The 19557-nt window shown below is 44.8% G+C and overlaps 1 protein-coding gene across 1 annotated transcript in view; it reads left to right on the forward strand.

Annotated features, from left to right (window-relative positions):
* DAZAP2 (DAZ associated protein 2) overlaps window positions 1-19557 on the forward strand; it is a 426196-nt gene that overhangs the window by 109388 nt on the left and 297251 nt on the right. The gene's annotated exons all lie outside the window — the stretch shown is intronic.

Genomic DNA, 19557 nt, shown 5'->3' on the forward strand with positions numbered 1-19557 from the left:
AGGCTTGAGCCACTGCGCCCGGCCTTAGTTTTACATTTAAAATGCTAAGTGGGAGAAGAGAAACTGGTTTTTTTTTTTTTTTTTTTTTTTTTTTTTTTGGCGGGGAGACAGTTTTGCTCTTGTTGCCCAGGCTGGAGTGCAATGGTGTGATCTCTGCTCACTGCAACTTCTGCCTCTGGGTTTAAGCAATTCTCCTGCCTCAGCCTCCCTAGTAGCTGGGATTACAGGCGCCCACCACCATGCCCAGCTAATTTGTATTTTTAGTACAGACAGGGTTTCACTATATTGGCCAGGCTGGTCTTGAACTCCTGATCTCAGGCGATCCACCCGCCTCAACCTCCCAAAGTGTAGGGATGACAGGCGTGAGCCACCGCACCCGGCTCAAGGTTTTTTGGTTTTGTTTTGTTTTGTTTTTGAGACGGAGTTTTCGCTCTTGTTGCCCAGGCTGGAGTGCAATGCTGCAATCTCAGCTCACCACAACCTCCACCTCCCGGGTTCAAGTGATTCTCCTGCCTCAGCCTCCCAAGTAGCTGGGATTACAGGCATGCGTCACCACACCGGCTAATTTTGTATTTTTAGTAGAGATGGGATTTCCCCATGTTAGTCAGTCTGGTCTTGAACTCCTGACCTCAGGTGATCTGCCTGCCTCAGCCTCCCAAAGTGCTGTGATTACAGACGTAAGCTACCGCGCCCAGCCCGAAACCTTTTTTAGGTAAAGTTGAATTCCGTCCTTAAAAGTTTCTGTTATATCCTATTTAGCCATTTTCTATTGTCTCCCAAAAAATTCACATCAAAAAAACGGCTTTGAACTCCCCCTTCAAAGGAAACAGTCGACTTTCATAATTAGCATCTACCATTCTCCCCAAATCTTGTTTTATTCATTGGCTTGAAATTTTCTTCCAATTGCTTTTTTTTTTTTTTTTTTTTTTTTTTTTTAAAGGTTAAGAGCAGAGGTTTACTAGGCAAAAGAAAGAGAATAGCTCTCTGCTGCAGAGAGGGGTCCTGGAGAAATGGGTTACCCCAGTTGTCTTATTTAAATAGTTACCCATCAGATTTTAATTTCATCTTCTCTTTGAGAGCTTGGTGATAAGCAGTACTTACATCACTCAAAAGAAGACTTTGAAAAGGGAGTGGTGAAAAGGTCTCAATCATTTATTGATTGAATTAAGAAATACTAGCCAATTAAAAGTCCGAGTCTAAACAGCACAGATTTTTTCTTTTGGCTTTTAAATTGTGTTTTAAAAATAGAGACGGGGGCTGGGCATGGTGGCTCATGCCTGTAATCCTAGCACTTTGGGAGGCCGAGGCGGGCGGATCACGAGGTCAGGAGTTCAAGACCAGCCTGGCCAACATGGCGAAACCCCTTCTCTATTAAAGATAAAAAAAAAAAAAAAAAAAATTAGCCAGGCATGGTGGTGGGTGCTTGTAATCCCAGGTACTTGGAAGGCTGAGGCAGGAGACTCTCTTGAACCCAGAAGGCAGATGTTGCAGTGAACCGAGATCATGCCATTGTACTCTAACCTGGGCGACAAGAGCAAGACTCTGTCTAAAAACAAACAAAAAAGAAGTAGAAACAGGGTCTCACTGTGTTGCCTAGGCTGGTCTTGAACTCCTGGGCTCAAGTGATTCTCCCACCTTGACCTCCCAAATTGCTGGGATTACAGGCTTGAGACACTGCACCTGGCCAAAATAGCTCAAGTTTCTGAAAAACAAATCTGAACCTATTTGTTATTCTTAGCGTCACTAGTCTGGCTTTCAGAATTGACATACAAGGTTGCCACACCTAGTTCTGCCCAGTTTTATGTCTTTTATTCCAGTATTCCACCAAAGTTTGTTTTCCTGCATTCCAGTTCTAAAGTCTTAAGATAAAGATTGTACTTGATACTTTAGTATATCCATAAAACTATTTGAGGCGGTTAAGGTTCTTGGGTTCATTTTCCTTATTACATTTTCCTTAATACTTTGCCGAATATTGTAGATTGTAGGCAATGAAAAAGCCCAGTATAATTAGGAAAACCTTGAATAATTAGGTGTCCTAGGTAAGAGTCCCTAAACATCAAGCAATCTGTGAGTCTGTAAAGAAATAAACAAATATGGCCGGGCGCGGTGGCTCAAGCCTGTAATCCCAGCACTTTGGGAGGCCGAGACGGGTGGATCACGAGGTCAGGAGATCGAGACCATCCTGGATAACACGGTGAAACCCCGTCTCTACTAAGAAATACAAAAAATTAGCCGGGTGAGGCGGCGGGCGCCTGTAGTCCCAGCTACTCGGGAGGCTGAGGCCGGAGAATGGCGTGAACCCGGGAGGCGGAGCTTGCAGTGAGCTGAGATCCGGCCACTGCACTCCAGCCTGGGCGACAGAGCGAGACTCCGTCTCAAAAAAAAAAAAAAAAAAAAAAAGAAATAAACAAATATTTTTTGGATTATTCTTACCTAATTCCACCTGTTTGAAGATGATTTCTTTGTTCTTTGCAACTATGGAAGCTGTGAAAATCATCACAAGTGCCTCTGAAAGCAAGTGTTAGGTTGGTTAGAGGGTTTAATATTTTCTGCAATGGTTTGTATGAATTTTAATGAATGTAGTATATTTTCTGAGATGATTTTGTAAAAGTACTATTTTCAATATCAAATCAACCAATAAATTCACATTTGTGTTAGAAACAGAAATATGGTTTTTATCTTTGCTGCCTTTGGTTTTCTTAATGTCTCTGGGAGGCTTTTCCTTCATTGTGGAAATTGTAGCTATTTAAACATGTAAATTTTTCTTTCTACAGTCAGGTAACTATAAACACAGCTAATAGATTTTACACAAAGCAGTCCTACAAGTATCAGAATGGGTTTTGAGAAGTTCAAGTCCATCATGTGATGTTTGGCTACTTTAAAAAAGCAAAAAAGTTCAAGTCTAAAGATCCCATTTGTTAAATCCACAGAGCGGAAAGAAAGGAAGCTTACTATTTCAAATGTCTCTTGAACATGAAGAGTTGCTGATGCAGTGAGTTTGAATGCACACCTAATGCTTCCTAAGCTCTGGAACATGAATCTCCTTCCTTCCTCTGTTATCTCCCCAGAATAGGAACCTCCTTAATCCACCCATCTCACTATTGGTCAGTCTAGTGATTGAGAAATAGGAAAAGCCACAGGTTGAAATGGTGAAATGTCATTACGTTGAAAGATAATACCAAAGTACAAAGTCCTAGGCATAGTCTTATCAATTCCCTCTTGTCTAAGTGGCGTGGCAAACATTATCGTCACTTTTCAGAGAAAACTGAGGTGTAGAGAAATAAATAAATGAAGTTTTTTACAGTCATTCCACAAGTTACTGAGCAAGTCTTAGAAGCCCCGACTCCCCACACCACGAAATCTCCTTTGATCATCATCGCTGCCCTCACACCTTCTCACCACTTTCCTCCTCGAGCCCAGAGAACACACATTTATAATCATTTTAGAGCCTGAGGAAACGACTTCAGCCTGTGCAAAAGGGAGAAAGAAAAAAAAGGCAAAACACATCCAGTGTCTTTTAGGTCCTATACTGGTTAGGAATCCTTTGATTCCAACTGACAGAATCCCAACCCAAATAGGCTTAAGCAGAAAAAGAACTCTACCAATTCCAATTAGTGAAAATCATATGGGCAGAAAGCCTCAGGCACAGCATGAACAGGGCTCGGAAAACATTACCAGGAACCAGATGATCTCTAGGGTCACGTCTGTCCTCCCCTCTGCTCTGTTAGGTAGTAAGTTGGTAGAAATGGCTCTGACCTTCGTGCTTCCAGGGCACAAGGCCAGTTAGAAAGAGCAAGCCTACTTTTTGTGGCCAGACCAGACCAATCTGATTTAACCTTTATGTAACAAAGTTGTGAGTTGTTTTTCAGTTGCCAATGGACCCTCAGGTCGTGTGCCCTGAGCACGCCCAGATGAACCAAGCCTTCAACCACAGGGGGAACCTAAGCTAAGTGCTCAGTCCAAGGATGGGGACTGAATTAAGACCGATCAGACGAGCTGTGGTATCACCCCATGGCAGGATCCACTCAGATCATGCCTCCCCGCATCACCTCATTGCAAGATCCAGTCAGATCATGCCTCATTACCCTATACTTATAAAACCTGATGAAGCCCTCAGCTCTGGGAGATACTGCTTTGGGAATAATCCCTGGCGTTCTCCTTACTTGTTGCAAGTAATAAAATCCCTTTGCTAAATGCTCCTTGGTTGTGGTCATTGGGTTGAATTTGGAATGGATGCTAGGAAGGCACATAACAAATATCCATTATAAACCCGTTGCTGGATTTCACTGAATTTGGATCAGACCCTGTCTGTCTTCCTATGGGAGATCATATAGTACAATGCTTAGAACTCTGGATTTTCACTGGGATGACTGCTTGCAACAAAGAAAGTAAAAGACAAAATGAAGCACTGACTTTGGCATCAAAGTGACGTCGTCAAGTCCTGGTTGTGTCATTGGTTGACTCTGTGACCTTGAGCAAGTTATCTGTTTTTTCATCTGTAAATGGGGGTATCTACCTAAAAGGTTATGCTGAGGAGTAAATGAAGCAATGCACTTGGCACTTAATATAGGTTGACTTCACTCAACAGATATTTATTGAGTGTCTACTGTGTACTCTGCTCTTAGTGCCTGGCTTAGAGCCCTGAATAACTAGACATATCCCTGCCTGCATGGAGCATACAATGATGACAAATGTTTTCTATAGATGAGGAAGCAGCTCAGGGTGCCCAGAGAATGTAATCTGACCTACCCAGGGGGAGAAGCTCTGAGGCTTTCTTGAGGAAGTAACATCTGAGCTGAATTCCAAAGAATGAAAAAAGAATATTTCAGCCAACTAGAATAGCTCATGCCACAGCCAAGCAAAAGGAGGAAACATACTATATCCAAGGAACTGAAAGAAAGCAGGCAGGGCTGGGCACCAGAGCCTCAAGGGCAGATTCTAGGATGGTTACTATTTCCATCAGCTTCTTCCTAAATCTTGTTAAGACCCTAGGACAATGAGCCAAATGCTTATTTTAATGCCTGACACCCCCCCCCCGCAAAAAAAAGATACATTAGAATGTCTTATATTTATATTCTGAAACATTTTTTGTTCCCAAGTGTTCTAATATTTAAAATTGTTTCATCTGAATTTCTACATATTTTAAACTTGAATAGAAAGTAAAGCAAACATTGGCCAGGCGCGGTGGCTCGCGCCTGTAATCCCAGCACTTTGGGAGGCTGAGGTGGGCGGATCACGAGGTCAGGAGATCGAGACCATCCTGGCTAACACGGTGAAACCCCCGTCTCTACTAAAAATAAGAAAAAAAAAATTAGCCGGGCGTGGCGGCGGGCGCCTGTAGTCCCAGCCAGGAGAATGGCGTGAACCCGGGGGGCAGAGCTTGCAGTGAGCAGAGATCGCGCCACTGCACTCCAGCCTGGGTGACAGAGCAAGACTCTGTCTCAAAAAAAAAAAAAAAAGAAAGTAAAGCAAACATTGCATAATAGTTCCTTTTGTGCTCTTGATTGTACCATCAGCCTTCTCCTTTGGTCTTGCTTTAGAAAACACAGAACTTAACATAACTGAAATTCTTGTTTATCTGTTAAAGTAATTAAGAGTCTGATGAATCACAGCAAACCAGTATCAACGAAAGCGAAAAAGCAAACTGTTCAGTATCACTTTAACTCTCTCCATATTTAAAACCAGAAGCATTAGGCTACATTAAAAAATAAGAATTCCCTGTTGAACTATGGAGCCACTGGTTAATCCCAGTGCCAGAGAAACGGAGCAGAGGTCACGTGAACCAAGGGGAAGGAAATAATGAACCAGGCAATGTGCAAGGTATTATTTTGTTTCAGAAACTATGTTGGGAACCTGCAGATAACTACATGGAAACATATATATGAACTAGGAAAATTGCCATTCAGAATTTACCTTTGTTTTGTTGTTTTTTGAGACCGGGTCTCCCTCTGTGGGCCAGAGTGTAATGAGGTGGTGTGATCATGGTTCACTGCAGCTTTAACCTCCCAGGCCCAAGTGATCCTCCTGCCTCAGCCTCCTAAGTAGCTGGGACTACAAGCACACACCACCACACCTGTTTAATTTTTTTATTTTTAGTAGAGATGGGGTCTCACCATGTTGCCCAGGCTGGTTTCAAACACCTAGGCGTAAGTGATCCTCCCTCCTCAGCCTCCCAAAGTTCTGGGATTACAGGCATTAGCCACCACATCCAGCCCCAGAATTTATCATTCTTAAAAGTAAAAAGCTTGATGGTCTTACTTGAGGCTACATGTTTCTCAATCTTTAAAAATGTATCTGACACTGCCTGGCACAGTGGCTCATGCCTGTAATCCCTGCACTTTGGGAGGCTGAGGCTGGCAGATCACCTGAGGTCAGGAGTTCAAGACCAGCCTGGCCAACATGTTGAAACCTCGTCTCTACTAAAAATACAAAAAGTTAGCTGGGCATGGTGGTGGGCACCTGTAATCCCAGCTACTCGGGAGGCTAAGGCAGGAGAATCGCTTGAACCTGGGAGGTGGAGGTTGCGGTGAGCCTAGATCCCACCATTGCACTCCAGCCTGGGCAACAAGAGCAAAACTCCGTCTCAAAAAAAAAAAAAAATGTATCTGACACTGATGTCAATCTTCTCTTTGGAATAATCCTTTTATTCCATGTCCCAAATATCTAATAATTTCCATTTCTTAAGTATCTTCTTTCTGCAAGGCACTATTTATTTATAGAGATAGGATCTTGCTATATTGCCCAGGCTGGTCTCAAACTCCTGGGCTCAAGCAATTCTCCTGTCTCAGCCTCTCAAAGTGTTGTGATTACAGGCGTGAGCTATAACACCCAGCTGGCACTAACTTTTTAAACAATTATTTCACATAGTACTTACAACTCTGCAAGACAGGGATAATTATCCCCATCTGACAAATGAGAAAACAGATTTTCAGAGGTTGTATTTCTTGTCCAAGGCCATGCAGTGAGTGGCCACACCAGTGTTCCCGTGCAGCTTGCCCGACTCAGAAGCCCAGGCCTCCCTACTACACTGTATTGCTTCCCAAGATCGTCTTCTGAGTCCAAGACCTCCGTATTTGTCTCTTCCCTCCTCCACCATTTCACTGTGATGGTCTTCTGAGACTCATCTGTTCTGTATTATTCTATGTTCAATCCCTTGACCCTTTCTTCCACTCTTAGGTCATGAAAAACCACCTGTGAAGATTCCTAAACCTCATACTTTTGCCAATCCTTTGATATTTAGAATTTAACACAGCAAAACCAGAATACACTGTATCCTTCCCTAAATAAACAACACTTTCTAACTTCTCTACTATCCATGATTATTTCTGTATTATTTAAGGATCAGATAAAGTGATGCCCCTTCTACAAAGCATTCTCTGGCTATTTCAAGAAACTTCCTCTTTGAGAAATCTCTTTATCACTAACACCCAGGGGTGTGATTTCACATCACCAATCTCTTCTTTGTTTCTTCTACATGTCAGACACATCGCTTATTATACAGCAGGTGCCCAAAAAGTATTTACTGATTAAATCATCGTAAATACTGCCTTTTCTTCTGACAAGGATTTTTTTGGTGCTGCTTTGCTAGTCGGAGACCTCCATGGCTAGTGATGCCCCTGCCCAGGGCCTTACTCTGCCCTGGGCTTGCTGCAGGAGATACCTGACCCCCTCAGCCCAGCAGGGCTGCACTTGGCTTGTGTTCTGGCCCAGGTCCTGCAACTTTCTGTGGGATCTGTACTCAGCCCACAGCTGGGCCAGGCATGCCATGACCTGCCTCCAGCTTGGGCATTGGCATCTGCACGAGGGGAATGTGGTGACATCAGAAAAACTTGGAGGCACCATTGACCCTGAAGCCTCGAAGTGGTGTTACAGCATGTCACAGCCCTGGCTTGGGGAGCCCTTAGGTCTGGACTCCCAGAAGGGCCACAGCTTTTCTCTCCTTCTCATTGCCCGCAACGTGGCAAGCAGGAAGGGTGGCAGAAGGGTGGTGTGTGTTCAGTCCATTTGTGTTATAGCTCTTTCAGTCCCACCATTCGGTGGGTCCCAAGTTCTTGTCCTGCGTCCAGGAAGAATGAGGTACATGGACAGCTGGAGGGTGAAGAAGGCAGAAGGGAGCTTCCCTGAGCCACAGAACAGCTCTCAGGAGACCCGAAGTGGGTAACTCCTTTCCACAGGCAGGACATCCCATCAAGTGTGCAGCCCTCAGCACAGAGGAGACCCAAAGTAGGTAGCTGCTATCTGCAGGCAGGTTGTCTCACTGAGTGCGGGAGTCTGGCTGAGCCTGGGGTTTTCATGTGCTCAGAATGGAGGAAGTGCATGCTGATGGGTCCATGGGCAGCCATGCATGGGCCTGGTAAAAGCATTATCTGATTGGCCAAACGGTTATCAATGAAGTTCTCACTCTGAGTTGCAGATTCTACCTGGAACTGGCAGCCTGGCTCCCAGCCTTCTGGCTGTCCCTGGCTTGAAGATGGGGTTTCACTGGGTACCCACCCCTTCCAGCCTAGGAAACTGATCTGCCTCCCTCCGCCATCAATATGCCCTCCACAACGCCCAGGCTGTCTGTGCCGAGGGGTGCCTGCAGGACCCTTCCAAGCTTCCTTCAGCACCCCCATCCCGCCCCCAAACTCCTCAGTGTCCAAAGTCTGGAAGGGGCCCAGGTGGCAGAGGGCTGGCAGGAGGCTGGCGTGTCAGTGCCGCCCTGAGTGCATGCACCCCCTGCTGGGTTGTGACAGTGCTGGGGCTCGGCTACAACTTTGTTCCACACCAGAGCGAGTACTGGGAGTGGGTAGAGGCCAAGAAGCAGGCACTTCCAAGCCTGTGGAGGGAGGGGGCTTCCCAGACCTCCAAGAGAACAGGGATGCCCAGGTCCAGAGCTGTGGCTGGCCGGCTGCAGCTGTTCCCAGAAGCGCAGGGCTCCTGCCCCACCAATTCAGCAGGGCACAGGGCTCTTGCCTGTTCCCAGCCCCTGTGGGCTCTGCAGAGTGTGCAGCCCTGGCCATGCCTCCCCTACTGTAGCTGGCATCCTTGTAGCAGCCGCTCCAGATGGCCCACTACAACCATTACTTCTATATACCTCTCATTTGTCCCTTCCACTCCATTTCCACAGCTATCACCATCACCTTAGTTTGAGAACTAGTGCCTGGATAACTATTTGTATAAGTTGACCAGGGATGGCTGGAATGACAAACCAGTTGTGTGAGAACTTGCCAGTTATTGCCTAGTTACTCAAAGGATATGATAGGAAAGTAGGGAAGACACTAAGTCTAGATAAAATAGTAGAAAAACACTCCTTTTGCAACTGACTCAGTCTTCCTTGCCCTTCTTTGTCCAATTCACCCCACTAACATAGCATGGCAGAAAGAGAAGCCTAGCAAGCAATTTTCCCGGGGTACAAAGAAGTGGCTTCCTGGATAAGCACCAATATCTGATCTAAAGCATAGTGTCTAATACCTAACAATGCTACACATTGGTCTCCACACCTCCACACCTTCACTCCTCCTGTCTTCCTACTCACCATTTCCAGAATAAGGACAATCTTTCTTCAGTAACAGTTTATTTTTATTTATTTATTTTGAGACAGAGTCTACTCTGTCACCCAGGGTGGAGTGCAGTGGTGCGATCTTGGCTCACTGCAACCTCCGCCTCCCAAGTTGAAGCAAATCTCCTGCCTCAGCCTCTTGGGTATCTGGGATTACAGGCACCTGCCACCACACCCAGCTAATTTTTGTTTTTGGTAAAGATGGGGTTTTGCCACATTGGCCAGGCTGCTCTCCAAAACCTGACCTCAAGTGATCCGCCCACCTCAGCCTCCCAAAGTGCTGGGATTAGAGGCATGAACCACTACGCCTGGCCTTAAATAACAGTTTAATTTGGCTATTCCCACAACTCAAAATTATGAAAGTACCTACTAATGATAAAATCCAATTTAAGCTGCTCATCTCTGTATTTAGGGCTGTCAGAGCTGTCTCGACACTTTTGCCAGCTTTGTGGTACAGTGGAAAACCATGGGGTTTGAAGTCAGAACATTTGAATCCACATCTCATCATTGCATCTCACTAATATCATTATTCACTTAGTAAAAGAGGACACCACCTCCTACATCTCCCAGGATTCTTATGAGGATGAAATGAGATAAACACAAAAGGTGCTTTGTAAACCACAAAACTGCCAGTGTTGAGCACTGGAACTTCTCCACACGGTCTCTCACTCTGGTCAAGGCCTGCTTCCTTAAGCATTTGTAAGAGGAGCAGAATATTTATTTTTCTATCAGAAAAGATATTTTACTTCTATAAATGTAGCCTTGAAATTCCAATCATCTGGTTTTTTTTTTTTTTTTTTTTTTTTTTTTTTTAGGTTAGTCAAGTGAAGCAGTGGGAGTGGAGAAGGAACAAAAATCTGTAACTGGCTGTGATCAGTTCACTGTAAACACTACTGCACTCAAACCAACCCATCTGGATTATTATACATTATAATGTTTTCTGAAGATCTGGTATATTTTAAAGACTTCTGACATAAAAAAAAATAGTTGGCAAAATTCTATTTTTGCACCTAACAAAAAGTTCAGCCCCCTCATGAGAAGCACTTGCTTCAATTGCTACAAATAAGTTCCAGACAGACTGCTTGTGGATATAAACATGGTTTTCTAAATCTCTCTAATCTTGGCTCCCATCTTATCTGTCAAGCCAAACAGGTAGTATTAGAACCATAAAAGAAGCACCATCTGATTCATTCTATCTTGCCTATCAGGTTATGGGAACAGATTACTAAATCTAATCCCAGAGGAAGAGCTTCTTTGATCTTATTGTCCACTGAAGTTTAGAAATAAATCTAAAATCCTTACTAGAAAAACAAAGGCTTGGCCAGGTTTAATGGCTCACATCTGAAAACCCAGCAGTATGGGACGCCAAGGTGAGAAGATCACACGAGCCCAGGAGATTAAGACCCAACTGAGCAACACAGTGAGACCTCATCTCTACAAAAAAATTGTTTTCAAAAATTAGCTGGGTCTAGTGGCACATGTCTGTAGTCTCGCTACTCAGGAGGCTGAGGTGGGAGGCTTGCTTGAGCCCAGGAGGTCAAGGCTGCAGTGAGCTGTGATTACGCCACTGCACTCCAGCCTGGGGCCAAAGTGAGACCCCATCTCAAAAAAAAAAAAAAAAAAAAAAAAAGATAGAAAAAGGTTACAATATTAAAATAAACAGATGTACATCTATATCTATAAATATAAATGATGTTGTTTACCAAGTAGCTTGCCAATGCATACAATCCCATCTGCCCCAATTTTTCTTTTCTTCCTTTTTTTTTTTTTTTTTTTTTTTTTTTGGAGATGGAGTCTAACTCTGTCACCCAAGCTGGAGTGCAGTGGTATGATCACAGCTCACTGCAGCCTCAACCTCCCAGGCTCAAGTGATCCTCCCACCTCAGCCTCCCAAGTAGCTGGGACCACAAGTAGCTGTGCCACCATGCCTGGCTAATTTATTTATATTTATTTACAAAAAACAGAGATGAGGTCTCACTGTATTGCCCCGACTGGCCTTGAACTCCTGGCCCTCAAGCAATCCTCCCGTTTCAGCTTCCCAAAGTGCTGAACCACCATGCACAGCTGAATTTTTTCATTTTTTGTAGAGATGGGGTCTCCTTATGTTACCCAGGCTGGTCTCAAACTCCTGGGCTCAAGTGATTCCCCCGCCTCGATCTCCCAAAGTGCTGAGATTATAACCATGAGCCACTGCACTTAGCCTGCCCCAACTTTTTAAATGGGAGGAAACAGTGGAGAAAGTGAACTATTAATACATTGTTAACCTGTCAGTCCACATTTTTGCCATTGTGTTTTATTTTTTTCCTTTCATATTCTGGGCTCCTGAGTAAAATTCTATAAACATTGACCTTATGTTCACACAACATTTGGACGGCAGGTATGCCTAAAAATGTGAGAATTAGGTAAAAATGGTGCGTTCTAATGCCAATTCTTAACTCTTATGCAGGGAGGGGCGGTGTGGTCATCGACAACCTTGAGAATCTGATGAAAGGTGTAGGTCCTCTCCCTAGAAAAATGCTCCTACAAATGAACGAACCATTTCAGGAGGAAACAGATAAAACAAACGCTTGTCGAAGCATCTTGTTATCACTTCCAAAGCACCACATACAAAATTTTAAACTCAAAAGTCCCATTCTCTAAACCCAGTCTCCTAGCCTTTTACACCTCCACTAAACCCGATCCTCAACTTAGAGACTTCCAGTGCCTCCACTCTACCTGGTCTGTCTCTGGCTATCAACTCGCACTGATTCCCTTCTCCCACCAGGCTGAACTACAGAGCAAATCAATTCATTATCACTCTCCTATTCATGCTCCCTTGTTTTTCTTTTTTGAGACATAGTCTCACTCTGTCACTCAGACTGGAGAGCAGTGGTGCAATCTCGGTTCACTGCAACTACCACCCTCCAGGCTCAAGTGATCCTCCCACCTCAGCCTCCTGGAACCACAGATGCGTGCCACCACGCCAGGCTAATTTTTTTGTATTTTTGGTAGAGATGGGTTTCGCCACATTGCCCAGGCTGGTCTGGAACTCCTGAGCTCAAGCAATCCGCCCACCTCAGCCTCCCAAAGTCCTGGGATTACAGGCGTGAGCCACCACGCCCGGCCCATGCTCCCTTGTTCTATTGCCATACAAATCAGCCAATTTCTGAGCGAGCAGGGCCTTTTACCCCAAATCTGCTTCTTGTTCTATATTTTTTAACTTAGTGAGTGGCAAAACCATTTTTTTTTTTTTGAGGCGGAGTCTGCTCTGTCACCCAGGCTGGAGTGCAGTGGCCGGATCTCAGCTCACTGCAAGCTCCACCTCCCGGGTTTACGCCATTCTCCTGCCTCAGCCTCCCGAGTAGCTGGGACTACAGGCGCCCGCCACCTCGCCCGGCTAAGTTTTTTGTATTTTTTTTAGTAGAGACGGGGTTTCACCGTGTTAGCCAGGATGGTCTCGATCTCCTGACCTCGTGATCCGCCCGTCTCGGCCTCCCAAAGTGCTGGGATTACAGGCTTGAGCCACCGCGCCCGGCCTGCAAAACCATTTTTGTTACTGGAACTCAAACCGGAAACCAGGACACCATCCTAGCTCTCTCCCTCTCACTTACTGCCCACCAGTCAGATGTGGTCTCTTCCTTTCTTCCTCCATTGCTTCTGCACACAGCGCTCTTTACTTGGCTTAACTGGCCTCCAGTCTGACCTCTTCCAATCTATTTTTTATGCTGCTACCAGAACCTAAATAAAAAATCACTTCCTGCTTGAAATCCTTTCATGGCTTCTCATAGCTTTCAGATTAATTTTCAAAATATTTAATTTAAAATGCGAGGCTCGGCTGGGTGTAGTGGCTCATGCCTGTAATCCCGGCACTTTGGGAGGCCAAGGCAGGAGGATTGCTTGAGTTCGGGAGTTAGAGGCCAGCCTGGGCAACATGGTGAGACCTCATCTCTACCAATAAAAAATTAGCTGGGCATGGTGGTGCACACCTGTGGTCCCAGCCACTCAGGAGGCTGAGGTGGGTGGATCAATTGAGCCCAGAAAGTTGAGGCTGCAGTGAGCCCTGATGGTGCTACAGCACTCCATCCTAGACAGAACCAAATGCAATTTATTTTTTTTTTTTTTTTTTTTTTTTTTTTTTTGAGGTGGAGTTTCACTCTTGTTGCCCAGGCTGGAGTGCAATGGCATGATCTTGGCTCACTGCAACCTCCACCTCCCAGGTTCAAGTGATTCTCCTGCCTCAGCCTCCCAAGTAGCTGGGATTACAGGCACCCACCAGCACACCCAGCTAATTTTTGTATTTTTAGTAGAGACGGGGTTTCACCATGTTGGCCAGGCTGGTCTCAAACTCCTGACCTCAGGTGATCGCCCACCTTGCCTCCCAAAGTGCTGGGATTACAGACATGAGCCACCACGCCCGATCAAGATGCAGTTTCAAATACAAAATCAAATAAAATGCAAGTATCTTGTGATCTGGCCCTGTTGGTCCTCAAGCTCTATTCTCCACACGCCTCCCTCATGCCTCGTTCTATACATAATACCATTTGTGCTGTTTGCCTCTGTGCATTTCCACAACAGTTATGCCCTCTGCCTGGAGTACCCATACCCTCCCTTCATCTGAAATTTACTAGTTCTCAAAAACATCCATAGTCTTCTCCAAAAATGCCTTTCTTAATTCTGCAGTTTATTAAGTGCTCTAGATATACTCCTGTAGGCCCATGCCTCTATCCTCTCGCCCTTCCAGGGGGCTCTAATGTTGGTTTACTCATTTGCCTCTCTTAACTCTAAGTGTGTTGATGGCAACGTACTTGTTTTATATAACATATCTGCAGCACTCAATCAATCTTTGTTAAATGTACAAATAATCCCAGGCATCTTGTAATTTACCTTCAACTGCCACAAAAGCCAAACCTTGACCCTCTCAAGTCACCCTACTCATGTCCATACTCCTCCCTCTCAACAGATGACTTCACATCTCATTTCATAGAACAAAAAAATGAACCACTGAGACTGGAAATGTAAGAACCTCACAGATCCCCTCTCCTGACCTAAGGATGAGGTCTCCTCCCAGGCTCTGCAACAATACCCCTGGGCTCTTGATTCCTCTCTCCCAGGCCTGTCTTTTGCTGAGTCACACTCGTTTTGTATCTTCACTGTTCCCCTCTCCAGGAATTCCTTCCCCTGTGCTCAAATATCCTAAAATCCACACCTTCCTCCAGTAAAATCAAAACAAAACAATACACCAGGCCAGGCACGGTGGTTCACTCACATCTGTAATCAATCCCAGCACTTTGGGAAGCCAAGGAGGGCAAGTCACTTGAGGTTGGGAGTTCAAGACCAGCCTGGGCAACATGGCAAAATCACATCTCTACAAAAAATACAAAAATTTGCAGGGCGTGGTGGCGTGTGCCTGTGATCCCAGCTACTTGGGAGGCTGAGGTGGGAGGATTGCTTGAGCCTGGGAGGTTGAGGCTGCAATGAGCCATGATCACAACACTGAACTCCAGCCTGGAAGACAGAGTAATACCCTGTCTCAAAAAGAGTGGGGGGGAAACACCCAAAAAACAAAGTAACACACCACAAAAAACTTAGTTTTACCTTCTCCTCAAGTTACTGCCTTCTCATCCTCTCTTCACTGTCAAATCTTTAAAAATGTTAAATCCGGCTGGGTGCGGTGGCTCATGCCGGTAATCCCAGCACTTTGGGAAGCCAAGGCAGGTGGATCACGTGAGGTATGGAGTTTGAGACCAACCTGGCCAACATGGTGAAATTCCATCTCTACTGAAAATACAAAAATTAGCTGGGCATGGTGGCGTGCACCTGCAGTCCCAGCTACTCAGGAGGCTGAGGCAGGAGAATCCCTTGAACCCAGGAGGCGGAGGTTGCAATGAGTCGAGATTGCACCACTGCACTTCAGCCTGGGTGACAGAGCAAGACTCTGTCTCAAAATAAATAAATAAATAAATAAATAAATAAATAAATAAATAAATAATAAATAAAAACAAAGGCTTCATCCTATGTCTGATCTGTGTAATATTTGATTCTCGTGTTCCTTCTTAAGATGTTCTATTCCTGCAGCTTCTGGACACCATTCTGTCATGGGTCTTTCACCCCTCTACAGCTGCTCCACTTCTACTTCCCCAGTATTCCTTCCCTAGTCCTGGTTATTCCTGCAGACTTCTTTTTGTGGGAGTTCGTTGGATCTGTGACTCATCCACCCTTTCCTATCCTGTGGGACAGACTGACTACACAGAAAAATGTTGGGCACCTGTCACTTGTATTAGTTTCCTATTGCTGCTCTAATGTGTTACCACAACCTAAGTGGCTTAAAACAACACAAACTTTTCATGTTACCACTCTGAAAGATAGAAGTCCAAAACGGGTCTCACTAGGCTACGATCAAGGTGTCAGCAGGTCTGTGTTTCTTCTGGAGGCTCTGGGGGAGAATCTATTTCCTTTTCCAGTTTGTAGAGGCCACCTTCACTCCTTGGCACATGGTTCCTTCCTTCATTTTCAAAGTCAGCAGCGTAACATCTCCAAATCTCTCAACCTGACTTGATTCTCCTACCTTCCACCTTCTTGTAAAATCCGTTGTAATTACATTAGCCCCACCCAGATAGTCCAGGACAATCTCTCAACTCAAGGTCAGTTGATTATTAGCAACCTTAATTCCATCTGCAACCTTAATTTCCCTTTGCCATGTAATATAACACACTCCCAGGTTCTGGAAATTAGGATGTGGACATTTCTGGGAGTGGTGAAGAGGCGATATTATTCTGCCTGCCACACCAGCTAAACCAGCAAATATATAAAAGATAATGGGACCTTCAGTGAGGCATCAAACTGGTCTAAAATAGACAAGATGAACTTAGCATGGTGGCAGGTGCCTGTAATCTCAGCTACTTGGGAGGCTGAGGCAGGAGAATCACATGAGCCTGAGAGGTGGAGGCTGCAGTGAGCCGAGACCATGCCACTGCACTCCAGCCTGGGCAACAGAGTGAGACTCTCTCTCAAATAAATATGAAAGACAAGATGAGAACAGTGTGAAATGGCAGAATAGTTGCAGGAAGAACTGAATGAGGAATACAAGGGAACAAAATACTGCCCTTACACTCTAGGTTTCAAATAGAAAATTAGGCTGCATTTTACAGAATAGCTCACATTTGTCTCTGACACATCTCCCCGTGTTAAAATTAAAATTTCTATTTCTGGAACCTTCCCTACATGATCACTTGACTCAGAATCCTTTGATGACTCTAAGCATATCTTCTAATCCTCCCCCAATCTCTTCACAACTTTAAAATTATGAAACCTAGCAAGTAAGTTTTTGAATATGCAAAATGACCATCATACATATGAAAATATGTTCAATTTCAGTCATAATACAAGAAATGCTCATCAAAATTGCTGTAAGGTACCATTTCTCACACATCAGATTGGTGAAAACTTCTAAAGTCTGACAACACGTTCCGTTGGGCAGGCTGTGGAGAAAGAGACACTTCCATAGACTGCTGGTGGGAATGCCAATACATGAAACCCTTGTAGGGAAATCTGGCAATGTCTAACAAAACTAAACTTTAATTTTCCTTTGACCCAGCAATTCCACTGCTGGGAATTTACCTTCAATAATATGAAAACACGGCCGGGCGTGGTGACTCATGCCTGTAATCCCAGCACTTTGGGAGGCTGAGGCAGGTGGATCATGAGGTCAAGAGATTCAGACCATCCTGACCAACATGGTGAAACCCTGTCTCTACTAAAAATACAAAAATTAGCTAGGCATGGTGGCATGTGCCTGTAGTTTCAATTACTTGGGAGGCTGAGGCAGGAGAATCCCTTGAACCTAGGAGGTGGAGATTGCAGTGAGCTGAGATCGTGCCACTGCCCTCCAGCCTGGCGACAGAGTGAGACTCTGTCTCAAAAAAAGAAGAAGAGATGAAAACACATGTGCACAAGGTTATTCCTTGGGACACTGTTTGCTGTAATGTCTCCAGCCTACATGCTCACTCACATCTAGGAGAGTACTTAAACTATGCTACACCCATACAGTGGAGGACTACGCAGCTATAAAACACAATGAGGAAAAGACCCCTAGGATGTGAAGTCCTCCACTCTCTGCTTGTAGATTTCGGATGCTTTCTTCAGGATCGTTTCCATTTGACACTTCTCTTGCATCTTTCTAAGGCCATCTGGGCTGGGGTCCACTTGTCCAGACTGTGTCGCTTCTCCCCCTTGTTCTTTTTGCTCATTGCCATGGCTTTCAGGAATTTTGCCTTGTCTTTGTCCTTTTCTTCTTCTGCTTGATCACGCTGAGCTCTGCAATGCCTTTCAGCTAAAGGGGTCCCTTCTGGACCTGCTTATAGGCTGTCATGGCACCGCCCCCCCCACCCCGCCCCACAGTTTGGTAGATAGACTGCCCTGATTATTTAATGATCAAATTGTCCCAGATTTTGCTATTGGAAGCCCCTTTAAGCTGGCTCCTGTTGTCTATTGATATGTCCCATTATTCTTTGAATGACTTTTTTTTTTGAGATGGAGTCTCCCTCTGTCGCCAGGCTGGAGTGCAGTGGTGTGACCTCGGCTCACTGCAACCTCTGCCTCCTAGGTTCAAGCTATCCTCCGGCCTCAGCCTCCTGAGTAGCTGGGATTACAGGCATGTGATACCCCACCTGGCTAATTTTTGTATTTTTAGTAGAGACGGGGTTTCACCATGTTGATCAGGCTGGTCTTGATCTCCTAGCCTCAAGTGACTGGCCCGTCTCGACCTTCCAAAGTGCTGGGATTAAGGCATGGGCAGTGAGACAACACAGCCTAGGTAGCAGAACACCACCTAAGGCAGGAATGGAACATACACCTTGTCCCTTTCTGAGCCCCTTCCCCCAAAACCCCACTTACAGACACTTCTAATGTGTATTGCCAGGGCAGGTATTTCTAATCAATCATGGTTTTCTTTGTAAAGGAACCCAGACACAGTCTACCTCATAACCCTCATCTCTGGGCTCCAAGCAGCCTCTTGTATTTACTCAGAGTTAGCACATCACCTGGAGCCTACTTGGCATTCCAGCCTTAAGGACACCTCAGGGGTGACAGGACCAAGGCAGAGCCCCAGTGTAAGCAGACATGGGTACAGTCAAATGGGAGGGTCCAGATACCAGTGCTGATGGGCCAGGGTCTTCAATGGCCTACTTGACCTAGATGAGAATCAAACGACATGTGCTACTGGGAGAAACTGTCTCTGCTGATATAGATATTGAATGAATAACAAAGGCAGAAGAGAAAAATCAAGTATGGAGTTTGAGGTTGGCCTATGTAAACTACAGAATAAAGCAAAAACCAATTATTTTAAAATACAATAAAATATAAATAAATAATCACAGTGATGGATTATAAGCCACTGAATAAAATAGGAATGCAAGAATCCAAACTGATAAACGATTAAATAGAGAAGAAAGAAAAGCTATTCCTCATTAGAACGCCTACTAATAAATGGTTTTTTGTTTGTTTTCGAGATGGAGTTTCCCTCTGTCACCCAGACTGAGTGCAGTGGCACAATCTTGGCTCATTACAACCTCCACCTCCTGAGTTCAAGCGATTCTCCTGCCTCAGCCTCCCCAAGTAGCTGGGACTACAGGCACGCACCACCACGCCCAGCTAATTTTTTTGGTATTTTTAGTAGAGATGAGGTTTCACCATGCTAGCTAGGCTGGTCTTGAACTCTTGACTTCAGGTGATCCATCCACCTTGGCTTCCCAAAGTGGTGGGATTACAGGCATGAGCCACCATGCCCGGCCATAAGTGTTTTTTTTTTTTTTTTAAAGTGATTATTTAGGAAAAACACTATTTAGCAAACTAAAATTAATGGATTCAAGCAAGGATCATCAACGGACACTGAAATTAATGGTTAAAAGTCTGACAAATAACAGGATATTTGTGTAATATTAAAGTACCTATTCAGAAACTACTTATTAATTAAAAGCGGGAGAAAAAAGTGACCACAGTGGAGAACCAGGCAGACACCACGTTACTCCACATGATCAAAC

The sequence above is a fragment of the Macaca thibetana genome, chromosome 11 (genome assembly GCF_024542745.1).
Source record: "Macaca thibetana thibetana isolate TM-01 chromosome 11, ASM2454274v1, whole genome shotgun sequence".
Classification (NCBI taxonomy): domain Eukaryota; kingdom Metazoa; phylum Chordata; class Mammalia; order Primates; family Cercopithecidae; genus Macaca; species Macaca thibetana.